This window comes from Phyllobates terribilis, unplaced genomic scaffold (genome assembly GCF_046119375.1).
Source record: "Phyllobates terribilis strain yellow unplaced genomic scaffold, ASM4611937v1 Scaffold_11__3_contigs__length_659146591, whole genome shotgun sequence".
NCBI classification, from domain to species: domain Eukaryota; kingdom Metazoa; phylum Chordata; class Amphibia; order Anura; family Dendrobatidae; genus Phyllobates; species Phyllobates terribilis.
In genome coordinates, this window is record NW_027362771.1 from 579,907,151 (window position 1) to 579,923,424 (window position 16,274).

The window sequence follows — 16,274 nt, forward strand, 5'->3', positions numbered from 1 at the left end:
GCTGGTGAAGCTGATCCCGCAGCGGTCCACGCTGAGTCCCACCATCAGCACCCCAGCCCCGGCGGAGCCTGTCCTGGACCTGGAGGCGACGTGCAGTACCGGAGAGGCCGCAGGAGCAGGTAACAACAGCATCCCTGCCCTGGGCGCCGACAGCGCTGACACGCTCCTGGGCCCCCTAGAGGAACCACCTGCCCCCGCATCCGAATGGATGTACGGGCGCCCCACGTGGGACTGGTCTGCAAAGTTTGAGGACCAGCAGGGAGCCCCTCTACTGCCCACGCCTGCGCCCCCGGTCGCCTGTAAAGGAGATGGAGTGGAGTACGGTGGGATAACCCAGAGGGTGATCTCATGGGGTTCCTGCTGGAGACCCAAGCTGAGGCCCTCAGAAGGGAGGAGTACTGCCAGCAGGAGCTCCGGAAGCTGGAAGCGGAGCGCAAGGAGCAACAAGAGTGGTGGGAAAAGATGGAGGCCCGCAATATGCAAGAAAAGACCCGGGCCCACAAAGTTAAGCCTGCCAAACCCAGTCCACGTGCAGAGGGTACCGTGGTCAGGTTTGACCTGGAAGCTGGATGGTGCTTCATCAGGGAGCTGCAAATGGCCACGGATCTCTTCGTCAACCGGCATGACGTAGAGTCCCATCTCCAACAGGGACACCCAGGACGGGATCTATACCCTGGCGACAGGGTCACCTCTTCCCGGCACAGAGGAGAGAGTGGATGGTACGCCCTCCATGTTCACAGAGTGGTGGAGGAGGAGGACATGCCCCTGCCATCTGAGGCTGATGACCCGGCTGGGACATCTAGTGGTGAATCGTTTCCCCGGAAGGGGCACCACTATTAAACTCTTCCTTTAAAAAGTTGAAAGACTGTATATAGTTACCAGGAAGGGTATTGAAAATAATCAGTTAAAGTGTGTGTTTAAAAAGTTTGTCCATTTGTTTAGTGTACCCAGTTAAGGTACAAAGGACTTATAGGTTGTGGACGTTGAACAGCTAAAAACTTTTATTTGTAAATAGTTACCACTTCTTTAGGTGCTTCTTGTGGTTTTATCAAGACTACCGAAGAAAAACCCGTTTGGCGCGGCCGAAGATGTGGTCCAATGACTGGATCAGTTATGTCCTGCAGCCACGCCCAGGGCCTACACTGGGGGTTTGTGTTACAACTCTCATGTTAGGTTTTTTTTAGTTTGCTGGTCACATGACCATTTTGGCCTATTTAATCCGGCTCCGCCCTCCTGGCTTTGCTGGACTTCATTTGTATTTACTACTGTTGAGCTAGCTTGTTGCTCTATTGCCGTTCTCTGTTAGTTTTGCTAGGTCTTATGACCTCTTTGCTTTTTGTTGTGTGTTTGTCTTTGACTGCTACTATTTCTGCTAGGAGGTGTCCAACTTATTCCAGTCCCTAGATCTTGTAGAGATCCCTCCCCCACATCTATAGGTCTGCGTTCAGACTAGCCGAGGACTTTAGCGGGTCTGATCGCAGGATCAGGTTCCCCGCTACATCGTAGGGATCTAGTTTAGTTCTATTGTAGGGACAGATCTCCTGTCTTTCCTTAGTCTCTGTAGCAGATCATAACAGTAAGTCCAGCCATAAAAAAAAAAAAAAAAAAAAAAGGGAAAGGATTTTCTCTGGGGAAAGACCTCCAGTTTTCCATCATGATCTCGGTGCAAGATTTGGCTCAACGCTTACAGGGACTGTCTCTGGAGGTGACCAAGCTCCAACAACATGTGAGTAGCTGCCCTGGAGCGCATTTTGTGGAACCAAAGGTACGTCTGCCTGATTTATTTTTTGGCGAACAACAAGATTTTTTTTCTTTTAAAAATGCTTGTCTATTATATTTTCGTTTGAGACCTGGATCCTCTGGTGATGAATCACAGCGCATAGGGTTCATAATGTCACTTTTGCGCAAAGATCCTCAGGGATGGGCCTTCTCTCTCCATCCTAGTGATCCGTGCTTTAGTTCAGTGGATAGTTTTTTTTCTGCTTTGGGTTTGTTGTACGATGATCCTGATCGTGTCTCATCTGCTGAGTCTGAATTAAGACGTTTGAGGCAGGGATCAGGTAATGTGGAAAAATATTGTTCTCACTTCCGTCGGTGGTCTGCCCAGGTGGGGTGGAACGATTCTGCTTTGAAAAGCTTGTTTCTTGCAGGGCTATGTGAAAGGGTTAAAGATTTACTGATTGCTTATCCCACACCTGGAAACTTGCAGGAGGCAATGCAATTAGCTATACGGGTGGACAGGAGACTGCGTGCAAGGGTTAATGAGAGCAAATCCTCTGCTATGTCGGCTTCGAGTCCTGAGAGGTTCTGTGCGGACAATGGAGAGCCGATGGAAATTGGGGCGATGGCACCCCGCTCTCAGGAAAAAGATCGCCGACTTTCTGAAGGCTTGTGTTTCTATTGCGGAAATTCTGGTCATCTTATTAAGAGTTGTGTGCTTCATATGAAGAAAGAAAAAAAAATGGTCAGTCATGCACGTATTGCCTGTTTAAATTCTAAGGGGGTATTCCTATCTGCTACTACTGCTGCTCAGGATGAATTAATTGAATTTCGGGTATTTGTGGATTGTGGATCTACTCTGAATGTGATTGATGGGGGATTCTTGGAAAAACTTAGATTAGAACCTAAAACTTTGTCATCCCCTATTGCTGTGGTTTCTGTCGATGGCTCTCCCTTGAAGAGTGTTACTCACAAGGTCTGTGAATTTCCCCTCACTATTAATGGTATTCATCAAGAGAATTTGGATTTGGTGGTATTAGATAATTTGCCTTCTCCAGTAATATTGGGGTTACCCTGGTTAAAATTGTACAATCCTGTACTGGATTGGTCTACCAATGAAATTAAGTCCTGGAGCCCTAAGTGTTATGACAAGTGTTGTAACGGGCGCATTGTTGCTGTGGATAGAGGGGAATTACCTGTACCTATTCAGGATTTTTGGAGAGTTTTTTCTGAGGAGGAGTCGCAGGTTTTGCCTCCCTATAGAGACTATGATTGTACCATTGAATTTGTCCCTGGAGCGACTCTTCCTAAGAGTCGTTTATTTAATCTTACTATTCCTGAGAGAAAGGCTTTGGAGGAATACATACAGACAAGCTTGGCCGCTGGTCACATTAGGCCTTCCAAGTCTCCTGTGGCTGTTGGTTTTTTTTTTGTAAAAAAAAAAGATAACGGTTTACGTCCTTGTCTGGACTTTCGTGAGATTAATAAAATTACTGTACGCAATCCTTACCCACTGCCATTGATTCCTGATTTATTTAACCAGTTAGTGGGGGCCAAGTGGTTCTCTAAAATTGATCTCCGGGGGACATACAATCTGTTGCGCATGAAGGAGGGTGACGAATGGAAGACTGCTTTTAACACTCCTGTGGGTCATTTTGAGAATCTGGTTATGCCTTTTGGTCTCACCAATGCTCCAGCATTTTTTCAGAATCTTATTAATGACATCCTTAGACCTTTAATCGGCAAAGATGTGGTTGTGTATTTGGATGACATTTTGATTTATTCGCCGGATCTGGAGTCTCATTGGCGGGAGCGTACGTGAGGTATTACAGTTATTAATGGACAATTCGCTTTTTGCTAAGCTGGAGAAATGTGAGTTCGCTGTACAGAGAATTCGTTTTTTGGGCTACATTGTCTCCAGTGAAGGTTTTGAGATGGACCCGGTTAAAGTTCAGGCTGTACAGGAATGGCCTAGGCCTATTGGTTTGAAATCGATACAGAGGTTTTTGGGTTTCGCCAATTATTACAGAAAATTCATAAAAAAAATTTCTATTATTGTCAAACCGCTGACCGATCTAACCAGGAAAGGTGCTAATGCGGTTCAGTGGACTTCTGAGGCCATTGAAGCTTTTGTGTTTTTAAAGGAGAGGTTCACCTCTGCTCCCATCCTTATGCAGCCTGATGTGACTAAGCCGTTTTTGGTTGAGGTTGATGCTTCTTCGGTGGGGGTTGGTGCGGTGTTGTCTCAGGAAAACAAGGATGGAGTACATCCTTGTGCCTTTTTTTCAAAAAAAATTTCCGAGACTGAACTTAATTACGATATTGGTAATCGGGAATTGCTGGCGATTAAACTCGCATTTGAACACTGGCGTCACTTCTTGGAAGGTGCTGAATTTCCCGTTCAGGTTTTCACTGATCATAAAAATCTGATCTATCTTGATGCTGCCAAGCGCTTGAATGCCCGTCAGGCTAGGTGGGCACTTTTTTTCTCGCGGTTTAATTTTTCCGTTACTTACATCCTGGGTACCAAGAATGTTAAAGCGGATGCTTTGTCTCGCAGCTTTTCTCCCATGGTAGGTGTTGAGGAGGAGGAGGAGACCATTTTACAAGAAGGTGTTGTGATGGCTGCTTTGGACTCCGTTTTGGAGGATGAGATTCTTAAAGCACAGGAGAATGCCCCATCTAACACTCCCCATGGGAGGTTGTTTGTGCCTAGGACCTTTAGGAGAGATTTGTTTGTTGAGTGTCATGAGTCTCGGTTGGCAGGTCATCCAGGAATTTCTGAGACCAAGAGACTTGTGGGTCGCAGTTTTTGGTGGCCGGGATGGCAGAAGGAAGTCATTAAGTGGGTGCGCCAATGTACTGTGTGTGCAAGATCCAAGTCTTCGCATGCTCCTGCTGCGGGGTTGCTTTGCCCTCTGGAGGTTCCTAGTGCACCTTGGACACATCTGGCTATGGACTTTATTACTGACCTTCCTCCCTCTGAAGGTTTCACGGTCATCTGGGTGGTCGTGGACCGTTTTAGCAAGATGTGTCACTTGGTTCCCTTCATCAAACTGCCTTGCGCTAAGACACTCGCTAAGGCCTTTGTCAAGGAGATTGTTAGACTACATGGTGTTCCTACTGACATTGTTTCTGATAGGGGACCTCAGTTCGTGGCTCGTTTTTGGCGTGCCTTTTGTGACAGGTTGGGAGTTCATTTGTCGTTTTCATCCGGATATCATCCTGAGTCTAATGGCCAGACAGAAAGGAAGAACCAGGATGTTGAGCAGTTCTTGCGTTGTTTTGTGGCAGACAATCAAGAGGGGTGGTCTGAGTTTCTGCCACTTGCTGAATTTGCTCTTAACAACCATACATCCTCTTCTGCTGGGTGTTCGCCTTTTTTTTGTTGTTCTGGGAGACATCCGTCTTTTGGGTCATTTTCCAAATTGGTTTCGGCTGTGCCTGAGGAGGAGAGTTTTTCCGGTGATTTGGAGAGAGTTTGGACGGATGTGCGTGGTAATCTTCAGGAGGCTAACAAAAAATCTAAGAGGTACTTTGATAGGAAACGGCAAGAGGTTTTGTTTGCTGTTGGTGACATGGTTTGGTTGTCCTCTAAGAATCTGCGTTTGAGGATTCCTTCTAAAAAATTGGGTCCCAAGTTCGTAGGGCCCTTTAAGGTACTTCAGATAGTTAACCAATCTGCTGTTAGGCTGGAGGTTCCTACGTCCTGGAGGATTAATCCGGTGTTTCATGTTTCTCTGTTGAAAAAAGCTGATGTGTCGGATGGTGACGCCTCTGCCACTGTTCCTCCGGTGGTGGAGGATGGGGAATATGAAATTTCCCGCATCCTAAATTCTAGACGGTATAGAGAGAGTTTGCAGTATCTCGTCGCTTGGAAGGGTTTCGGACCTGAGGATAACTCATGGGTGAGGGCGGATGATGTTTCTGCCCCCAGACTTGTCCGAGCGTTTCACAGGAGGTTTCCTGGTAAGCCTGGGCCTAGGGGATCCGGAGGATCCTCTTAGAAGAGGGGGTACTGTTACAACTCTCATGTTAGGTTTCTTTTAGTTTGCTGGTCACATGACCATTTTGGCCTATTTAATCCGGCTCCGCCCTCCTGGCTTTGCTGGACTTCATTTGTATTTACTACTGTTGAGCTAGCTTGTTGCTCTATTGCCGTTCTCTGTTAGTTTTGCTAGGTCTTATGACCTCTTTGCTTTTTGTTGTGTGTTTGTCTTTGACTGCTACTATTTCTGCTAGGAGGTGTCCAACTTATTCCAGTCCCTAGATCTTGTAGGGATCCCTCCCCCACATCTATAGGTCTGCGTTCAGACTTGCCGAGGACTTTAGCGGGTCTGATCGCAGGATCAGGTTCCCCATTACATCGTAGGGATCTAGTTTAGTTCTATTGTAGGGACAGATCTCCTGCCTTTCCTTAGTCTCTGTAGCAGATCATAACAGTTTGTTGTTGTGGACGGGTCCCCCAACTTCGCACCTTCACCAGTGAGATGGACACCCGGCTATGGATCTCACTGTAGCCTGCTAAAAAATGTTTTATATGTGTGAAGAAAAATTTTATTTAAAAAGAGGTTTTATATAGTAACCTAACATTTAAGAAAAAGTGCCTCCCTTAAAGGGAAGAAAAGTTATGATTGCTTTTCTATGTGATGCATCTAAGAATTTTGTATGTCTAAAACACCTGTGTTTTTGCTCTGTTCCAGCCCGCGGACGTGGTGTGTTTAATGGGGGGGTTATGTGGCGGGTCCAGTCGCCACAGAGGTACTGCATCTCACCCAGAGGTGTGGTATCCCACTCTCAGGTAAGGAGGGAGTACTACCCAGGACTCAAACACCCGCATCCAATACACTCCACTTCAGTAGGGAAGAGCACAGTCCCTGGTCCCTAGCTGGAGGGTGGAACTAGGTAGAGGAGGTGGGTGGAGGAAGTAGGTCAGTGGAGCACAGACAGGAAGAGTTCAGGAAGTTAGATAGGTTCAATACTGCAGTAGTTATGTACTACACCCACAGCACAAGGGAATAGTTAATGGGTTTAGAGAATTTCCCAGTTGGGGGTGGTAGGAATAGATATAAGAGAGGGACTCCCTGGTTTTAGTCAGACAGAGTTAGTGAGAAAGAAAGAGTTTGATGCAGAGTAAGATAGTGTGATCAGAAGAAAAGCAAATCATTGAAGAGTACAGGACTGGAAGAGAAGCAGCATGCGGGCAGAAGCTACGAACTTCAGCAGACCTTCCCAGGATATCTAGGGCCTACGGCATGAAATAGGTATGGAAGAGGGTGCCTTATTCACCTTCCATAAGGAGAATCAGGATTGGAAACCAGGTCATAAGAGTAGGCCCGAAAGCATGGAAGCTGCAGGGGTGGAAAGAGCGTCTCTGGGGCCAATCGTGCCAGAAAGTAAAGGGATAGCTCAGGATGAACAAGTTAACATGTACTGTGCTGTATCTGTGATTGACTATCTGAAGATTGAGTTGTTGAAAAAGAAAACAGAGTCTGTCTTTGACTGACTCTATCATAGACATGCATGATAGCTGCCAGATCCGGGATCATAGAACCAGAGGGATCTCTAAGCTCAAAAGTGAGTGTTATACAGTACACACAAACAAGCAGACAGACAGGACATTATATTTTCTTTGTGGGAAGACAGGGTATGGGAAAAAAGCAGCCTCTCGCCACAACTACCACCCTGCGCCCCTGACAAATGCCCCCTCCCTGCAGATGTGTTGTGGATTTTAATGTTTTCTATGACAGATGCTATATGCCCCAAGTAAAACAGCTCATTCTTTCCAATGTCTGAGTGCTGATGATTCTCCTAAAAGCTGAAAATCTGCACCAAGTTTTTGGCCCAGGCACACACAGCGAGCAAAGCACAGCTGGTGAAAAGACTGATAGAAAGAATTATATTCCAGAGGTTCACATCTCCTGAATATACACATATATAGAGTAGGAAATTGTTCAGCAGCTCAGAGTTTAATCCCTTAGTGACACATAATTTGTTATGACAGACGGTGGTTTCCTGAAGACCCTCAGCCTGTAATGACAGCAGTCCAATGAACATCAGCCAGACAGTCATAGGAGCCCGTGAAGTTTAATGTACATAGCATTACTGCAGTTTGATCATTCAAAATACAAAATACAGTAAAAAGTAATATATATATTTATAAACTGTATATTTAGTATATATACAGTACAGACCAAAAGTTTGGACACACCTTCTCATTTAAAGATTTTTCTGTATTTTCATGACTATAAAAATAGTACATTCACACTGAAGGCATCAAAACTATGAATTAACACATGTGGAATTATATACTTAACAAAAAAGTGTGAAACAACTGAAAATATGTCTTATATTCTAGGTTCTTCAAAGTAGCCACCTTTTGCTTTGGTGACTGCTTTGCACACTCTTGGCATTCTCTTGATGAGCTTCAAGAGGTAGTGACCGGAAATGGTCTTCCAACAATCTTGAAGGAGTTCCCAGAGATGCTTAGCACTTGTTGGCCCTTTTGCCTTCACTCTGCGGTCCAGCTCGATTGGGTTCAGGTCTGGTGACTGTGGAGGCCAGGTCATCTGGCGTAGCCCCCCATCACTCTCCTTCTTGGTCAAATAGCCCTTACACAGCCTGGGGGTGTGTTTGGGGTCATTGTCCTGTTGAAAAATAAATGATGGTCCAACTAAACGCAAACCGGAAGGAATAGCATGCCGTTGCAAGATGCTGTGGTAGCCATGCTGGTTCAGTATGCCTTCAATTTTGAATAAATCCCCAACAGTGTCACCAGCAAAGCACCCCCACACCATCACACTTCCTCCTCCATGCTTCACGGTGGGAACCAGGCATGTAGAGTCCATCCGTTCACCTTTTCTGCGTCGCACAAAGACACGGTGGTTGGAACCAAAGATCTCAAATTTGGACTCATCAGACCAAAGCACAGATTTCCACTGGTCTAATGTCCATTCCTTGTGTTCTTTAGCCCAAACAAGTCTCTTCTGCTTGTTGCCTGTCCTTAGCAGTGGTTTCCTTGCAGCTATTTTACCATGAAGGCCTGCTGCACAAAGTCTCCTCTTAACAGTTGTTGTAGAGATGTGTTTGCTGCTAGAACTCTGTGTGGCATTGACCTGGTCTCTAATCTGAGGTGCTGTTAACCTGCGATTTCTGAGACTGGTGACTCGGATAAACTTATCCTCAGAAGCAGAGGTGACTCTTGGTCTTCCTTTCCTGGGGCAGTCCTCATGTGAGCCAGTTTCTTTGTAGCGCTTGATGGTTTTTACAACTGCACTTGGGGACACTTTCAAAGTTTGCCCAATTTTTCGGACTGACTGACCTTAATTTCTTAAAGTAATGATGTTTTTCTTTACTTGGCTGCTTTTTTCTTGCCATAATACAGATTCTAACAGTCTATTCAGTAGGACTATCAGCTGTGTATCCACCTGACTTCTGCACAACACAACTGATGGTCCCAAGCCCATTTATAAGGGAAGAAATCCCACTTATTAAACCTGACAGGGCACACCTGTGAAGTGAAAACCATTTTGGTGACTACCTCTTGAAGCTCATCAAGAGAATGCCAAGAGTGTGCAAAGCAGTCATCAAAGCAAAAGGTGGCTACTTTGAAGAACCTAGAATATAAGACATATTTTCAGTTTTTTCACACTTTTTTGTTAAGTATATAATTCCACATGTGTTAATTCATAGTTTTGATGCCTTCAGTGTGAATGTACAATTTTCATAGTCATGAAAATACACAAAAATCTTTAAATGAGAAGGTGTGTCCAAACTTTTGGTCTGTACTGTATATATATATTAAAGTTCAAATCACCCCCTCTTTCGCCTCATTTAAAAAAATAAAGAAAAAAAACATACATGGTATTGCTACATCCGTAAGTTCGATCTATCAAAATTTAAAGTTAATTTACCTGATTGATGAAACGTACAACTTATTCTGCAAAAAACAACCCCTCAAATGCCAATGGAAGTCAAGTCAATTGAAAAATCAAAAGTTATGGCTCTTGGAAGAAAGGGCCGAAAATACAAAAGTGGAAAAATAGAAAATCGACATGTTAGGAAGGCACGAAACTAAGAGTGGCTAAACTGAATAATGACAATTATCAGCTATAGAAGTTTAATATGGAGTTATTACTGTCCAGAGATGACTCGGAGGAGGTTATTAGTACAAAGAGATGATAGATTAATAATGAAAAATGTGACAGGGAAAATAGATAAGCAAAAGCTATGATCAGCCTTTTAATGGAGTGTGCTCAATTGATCCATATGAGAATACATTGGAAAAGCTGCATGAGAAATCCCATCCAAATTTCACGTTATTCCTACAAAAAAAACTATGCAACAGGAAACTCAACAGAGAAAAGCATATGCAGGAAGTGACTATGAGGCACCCCCTGGGGCCGTGGGATACTCAGTAGCCAGGCCTGTCTATGCTGGGGGATGTCACGGTGGCAGTGACCTGGTCTGTGACCCAGGGCGGTCAATTGAATGGGAAGTAAAAGGGGAATAAAGTTTTTAGAGATAATGTTCGTGACCCCACCTGTGGCTATATGGAGCCACCGCTGCGGTACGTATCCTCTGGAGCTGATGGTGATGCAGCAGAGTTGGTTCAGCTCTCCACAGGCAGAGCTTAGCTCCAGGGCAGTATATGTAGAATTGATGAGGTAGCTGTTGTCTGTGCAGTGTAGTGCAGGACTGGTGATGGCGCAGCAATTAGTCAAGGACACAGTGGGGTGCAGTCTTCAGGTTTTACTCACAGTTGTTAAGTTCCTCAGGTTAAAATTTCCACATTATAACCGCCCACGTCGTCCAGTGTCCTCCGGGGTAGTGATCCTGCAAACTCTCAGGTATTTCAGGAGCACTTGGACGGGACCCCGTTCTATGTACCTTTCCCAGTCGTCTCACTGAGCTGGCTCTCACCCTCTTGCCCTGCACCTCACAATCAGTGTCCCAAGTCAGTGGCCTCGGGCCTTGTCGGGCGACTTGCAATCCCCTGGACCCTATGCGGCCACCTTTTTGGCGATGTAATTGTGGCTGTTGGCTGCAGCACCTTGAAAATGCAGCAGCCTCCGGTTGTCTAGCTGAGCCTGGTTGTTCTCCACTAGTTTAGGGGCCGGTCCCCTCATTGCGGCCTGATCCCTCCATGTCCATATGAATTCGGGTGGCTTCCTGCACTCACCATGCCCCTGGGATCCCCTCTGTTCCTCCTGGAGCCCTCCTCACTGCTCCTCTCTTCTCTTCACTCTTTCTCCTGGGCCACTCTGACTGGGCCCTGCTCCTTTTTCCACTCCTTCTGAGCAGAGCTCCTGCTGACCTCCTGCTCCCAGCTCTCTCTCCTCTAACTGGACTGAACTGAACTCCTTCTAGATGGTTCCCCTTCTTCTTATGCTCCTCCTGTCTGTGCTCCACTGATCTACTTCCTCCACCCACCTCCTCTACCTAGTTCCACCCTCCAGTTACGGACCAGGGACTGTGCTATCCCTTAGGAGCAATCTCGCCATTCCCTACTGAAGGGGAGTGTATTGGATACAGGTGTGTGGGTCCCGGGTAGTACTCCCTCCTTACCTGAGAGTGGGATACCACACCTCTGGGTGGGATGCAGTACCTCTGTGGCAACTGCACCCGCAGGGGCACCACAACTACATAAATGAGATCAGTGGCTGAGGATATAAAAGATAGCCACGAAATTGCTATTGGGTAACCTTATACATACAGTGCACTGATTAACAAAAGATAAGGTCTGATATAGACTTGAAATTTGAAAAGACCAGGCTGGTATATAAGAACCATTGAAGAGAGAGACATGTGTAGGACTAAACGGAGAGTGACACTGGAATAATTCTTAACGCTTTGAGAACCAAGAGACATATTAGTCCCATAGTCTTAAACTGCCTCCAAATTCAATTGAATCAACTTAGAGTGATGAAATTTGTACGTAAAGACTCGGTATATCACTGACTTTATATACTGTAACTAAGGGCTGCTTCAGACATCCGTGTGAAATACGGTCTGAGAGTGAATCGCAATGCACGGACTGGCCGTGGTCTCCTGACCTGAACTCGGCAGCCTAATAGGCGTATATGAAGCTCAAGTCAGGAGACCCTTGGCCAGTCCGCATGCATTGTGGCTTTTGCTCGGACCATACTTCTCAGATCAGGGCTGCCATGAGGGCATTACTGACCTTACTGCTGTATGGGGCCCAGTGACCAAAAGCAAAAGGGGGGGGCCCGGCCAGCCCAGGCCCCAGCTCACAGCCCGGGGACCCCTCCCCTCTCTTTGCTTCCGCTTACTGGGCCTCTTGGGGACAACAATTCGGCACATGATGCACCCGGCGGACGAAAATGAGCGTTGTACCTTTAATCCGCAGCCGGGTGCATCATGGTCCTAATGCCGGTCATGTGACATGCTGCACGCTCATCTTCAATCTGGAGCAGAGCAGCAGCATGCCTCATGTGTTGCGAGGATTGTGGCTGGTGGTCAGGTAAGGAAGTGTGTGTGTGTATGTGTGTTTGTTGCACTGAGCAGCTGAAGGGTCGCTGATGAGGGAGGGGAGGCTGATGAGAGGACGCTGATGAGAGAGGGGAGGCTGATGAGGGAACGCTGATGAGGGAGGGGAGACAAATGAGGGGACGCTGATGAGGGAGGTTTAGGCTAATGAGGGGACGCTGACGAGGAAGGGGAGGCTGATGAGGGGACGCTGATGAGGGAGGGGAAGCTGCTGAGGGGACACTGATGAGGGAGGGGTGGCTGCTGAAAGGACGCTGATGAGGGGAGGCTTATGTAGGGACGCTTATGAGGGAGGGGAGGCTGATGAGGGGACGCTGATGAGGGACGGGAGGCTGCTGAGGGGACACTGATGAGGGAAGGGAGGCTGCTGAGGGGACCCTGATGAGGGAGGGGAGGCTGCTGAGGGGATGCAGATGAGGGAGGGGAGGCTGATGAGGGGATGCAGATGAGGGAGGGGAGGCTGATGAAGGGACACTGATGAGGGAGGGGAGGCTGCTGAGGGAACGCTGATGAGGGAGGGGAGGCGGCTGAGGTGATGCTGATGGGGAGGCTGATGAAGGGACACTGATGAGGGAGGGGAGGCTGCTGAGGGAATGCTGATGAGGGAGGGGAGGCGGCTGAGGTGATGCTGATGGGGAGGCTGATGAGGGGATGCTGATGAGAGAGGGGAGGCTGCTGGAGGGACGCTGATGCAGGAGGGGAGGCTGATGAGGGAATGCTGATGAGAGAGGGGAGGCTGCTGGAGGGACGCTGGTGCAGGAGGGGAGGCTGCTGGGGGGGACGCTGATGAGGGAGGAGAGGCTGATGAAGGGACGCTGATGAGGGAGGGGAGGCTGGTGAGGGGATGCTGCTGAGGGGAATCTGGTGGGGAAGGGGAGATTGGTGAGGGGAGGCTGGTGAGGAAGTTGGCGATGGTGAGGGGAAGGCTGCTGAGGGGATGCGGGGGGGGAGCGCCAATTTTGTTTCAAGAGGGTACTAACCTCTCCAGACAGGTAGGAACAAGTAGTTGCTAAATGGGGTGGCCCCCCTACCCCTTTACTCTTGACTACTTGATAATTTTTTTATATTATCACTTTGAGTTATCACGTTTTGATATGTATTTGTATTTATATTCTAGAATTTATAGGTTTTTTAATGAATACCAATAAAGATATTTTTAGTAGTGTATAATCAGTGAATATATATGCAATAATATACCCTGTTTACATTTTATTAATTCGGTGATCGCAGGCTGAGGCCGTGAGCAGGCAAGCTGAGGTGACTATTTGATTCTTCTTGGCTGGGTGGCGGGCGCACCGGCGGTTCCACTGGCTGTGTGAGTAGGTAACTTAAGTCCATGTATTAATTTGTCCACCATTTCAGTAAGTGATTATGTGATGCAATCATTCCCTCCCCTCCCCCCTTCCAACCCCCAACCAAAATTTATAAGCTACTGGATGATCCTGAGCGATGCTGCAAAACCAAATGCCGAATTACAACATCAGGCGGCCGCGCTCAGGATTCTCCAGGAGCTTATACATTTTGGTTGGGGAGGGGATTATTGATGGAATCTGCAATCAGAAATACAGATTATAAAAAATTTTTACAATTAGTTTAAAAAATGTATGTGACACATTCCTTTAAAGAAAACTAAATAAAATATACCTAAAAGAGTATTGGGTATTATAAGAAATGTTTAATAGGTTAGAGTAGAGTAGGACCCGGTAAGAAGAGTCTCCATGTCGTGGTGGCGGCTTAACAAATCTTTTGGCCAAAACAAAAGCTGCTGGCTATGTGTGTGATCTGGTGCTCGATGGGAACTATTAATGTGTGATCAGTGAGGACGTAGTGCAGAAGTGGAGCTTTCCAAGAACGGGCGGTGGGACTGTGTAAGGTTCGACGGGTGGAGGCGGAGCTTGGGTGGAGCCTGGGTGGAAATTTTGACAGTGTGGGGCTCTGAAATTCCTAGTAGCAGCCCTGCCTCAGTTGTCTGAAGCAGCCCTAAGGCCGTTTTGATATGTAAGCTTCGTTGTCAGATTGCCCAGAATTTTCACTTTGAAAACCATCCAGGAAATTGATATCTGGTTTTATTCATAAAAAAAGACAATGCATCACCAAGGAAAAATTGTTGCTGGTCTGGTCTTTGGATGTCACTAGTTTACTAATTTTTTTGTTAAATCCACCAAAAAAATAGGTATTAAAACTTAACTTTTAATAACTTATTAAAAGTACCCTAATTAGGGGGTATATAAAAACATCACAACAACACTACCACCAATTCAAAAAGTGCTTTTGTGGACTTCGTCCAAGCCTTATAGACATAAAACACACAATGTCATATTATAAATGCCATGTTCTTAAAGGGCCAGCGCATACACCTGCAAGATGGCTCCCAGCCAATAGAGGCTTCCTGTTTAAAAGGCACCCTCCCCAATGAAGAAGTGCTGAAGCAACATTAAATCATAAGACAGTGTGGTATGCTACTAGTGAGTTTTGCGGTCCCCTGGTCCTGATGTGGCCAGTGTCCTGAACCCGAACCCCTGGTCCTGGTGTGGCTCATGTCCTGAATTCGTAGTCCCTGGTCCTTGTGCGGCCAGTCCTGAACCCAAAATCCCTGGTCCTTGTGAGGCCAGTCTTGAACCCTTAGTCTCTGGTCCTAGTGTTGCCAGTGCTTGAACCTCGTCCCCCCCCGGTCCGTGTGTGGCCAGTCCCTGAATCCGTATCCGAGACCCGCGTGTCAGAATGTGTGCCTATCCGAGTTTTCCGTGTATCTGGACTGTCCAAACAGTCTCTGAATCAACCCTGTCTGAGACTCCATATCAGTAACCGTTCTACTCCTGGATCCTAAACCTAGTAGTCTGAATGGAGCCAGAGTCAGTGTTTGTGTCAGTAACCGTTCTCCAGAGGATCCAGAACCTAGTAGTCTGAATGGAGCCCGAGTCCTATTCGTGTCTACATACCTGACTCCCGCGTTAAGCAACTGCAGTACTGATGACTGCCTAGGAATGGTACCTTGCGGCTACCTGCAGCTCAAGCCTGACTCCACCATCAGGAGCTCAAGTGAACACCAGGTAGCTGCTTAGCTACGCCCCTCCTATGTAAGCCCAGTCCCATAGGACAGTGAGTCCATGAACCACGTGTGCCACCTGCGTGCTTGACAGTGTTCCAGTTCATGTCTTTAGGTTTTATTTTTTTATAGCTGATATTTGTAATAGCTCCTCTCTGAACCGTGTGACTTCTCAGTGGTTTGTTTGTTTCAGTTCCTTCTTGTTTATCCCTCATGTTGTTGTAACACAGGTACTTTAGATGCAGTGACACAGAAACACAGAGCAGCCAATACAGGGTTAATAAACAGGGGAGGTTTATGATAACAGGGTCAATCTCCACGCAGGGAGTAACAGGGGAAAATATGGGGAAAAACAAGGGAAGTAGCAGGTAAAAGTCTGTGGCACCCCAGGTCTGGTCGCCACAGTGGCAGCAATGTCATGTCTGAGAGCAGGTGGGAGGTTCCCTGGTTGGGGACAATTAGCATGCAGCACCTCCTGCCTCAGTCCAGGGAGGGGAGAAACCTGCCCTTTATAAACTGGATCTGGGGTGGGGTTAGAGAGACAAGTTGGAGACAAGTTCCAGACAAGTTCCAGACCAGGTTCCAGAGAAGTTGCAGATAGGGACAGGTCAGCAGCAGGCTGAGGAGTCCCTGTAGGCAGAGGAGGAACACGAGGCCAGGAGGAGAGCTAGCAGAGTTCGTCCTGGCTAGAGACTTACAAAGCCGGACACTGGAGTCCGAGGCTGTGAGGGTTATAAACCCAGCAGCAGAAAACCACCATGCAGGGGGCTTCAAGTCCTCTGGCCCAAGGAAGCCCGGAGGCTCAGCCACACAAGAGGGACCACTACTGCCCCGGAGGGGTGAGAAGTACGGAAGGCCCGAGTCACCAGTCATACGGGTGAGAACAACACGGTACACTCAGAGACGTGGGCTACCACTACACTACAGCGGGATAGCCAAGAAAGAGTGAAGTCAGCACGGTAGGCCTACAAACTCCACCTGACCAGCGGGATTTCCCAGT

General features: G+C 47.2%; 2 protein-coding genes across 2 annotated transcripts in view; both read right to left on the reverse strand.

The window, feature by feature from the left end:
• LOC141166961 (beta-1,3-galactosyltransferase 1-like) overlaps window positions 1-15,186 on the reverse strand; it is a 75,450-nt gene extending 60,264 nt beyond the window's left edge. Inside the window, exon 1 of the mRNA XM_073654200.1 lies at window positions 15,168-15,186. The gene's annotated coding sequence lies outside the window, so the exon portion shown is untranslated. The remainder of the gene's footprint in view (window positions 1-15,167) is intronic.
• The window catches only part of LOC141166960 (beta-1,3-galactosyltransferase 2-like), a 70,628-nt gene that overhangs the window by 37,556 nt on the left and 16,798 nt on the right, over window positions 1-16,274 (reverse strand). The window lies entirely within an intron of this gene.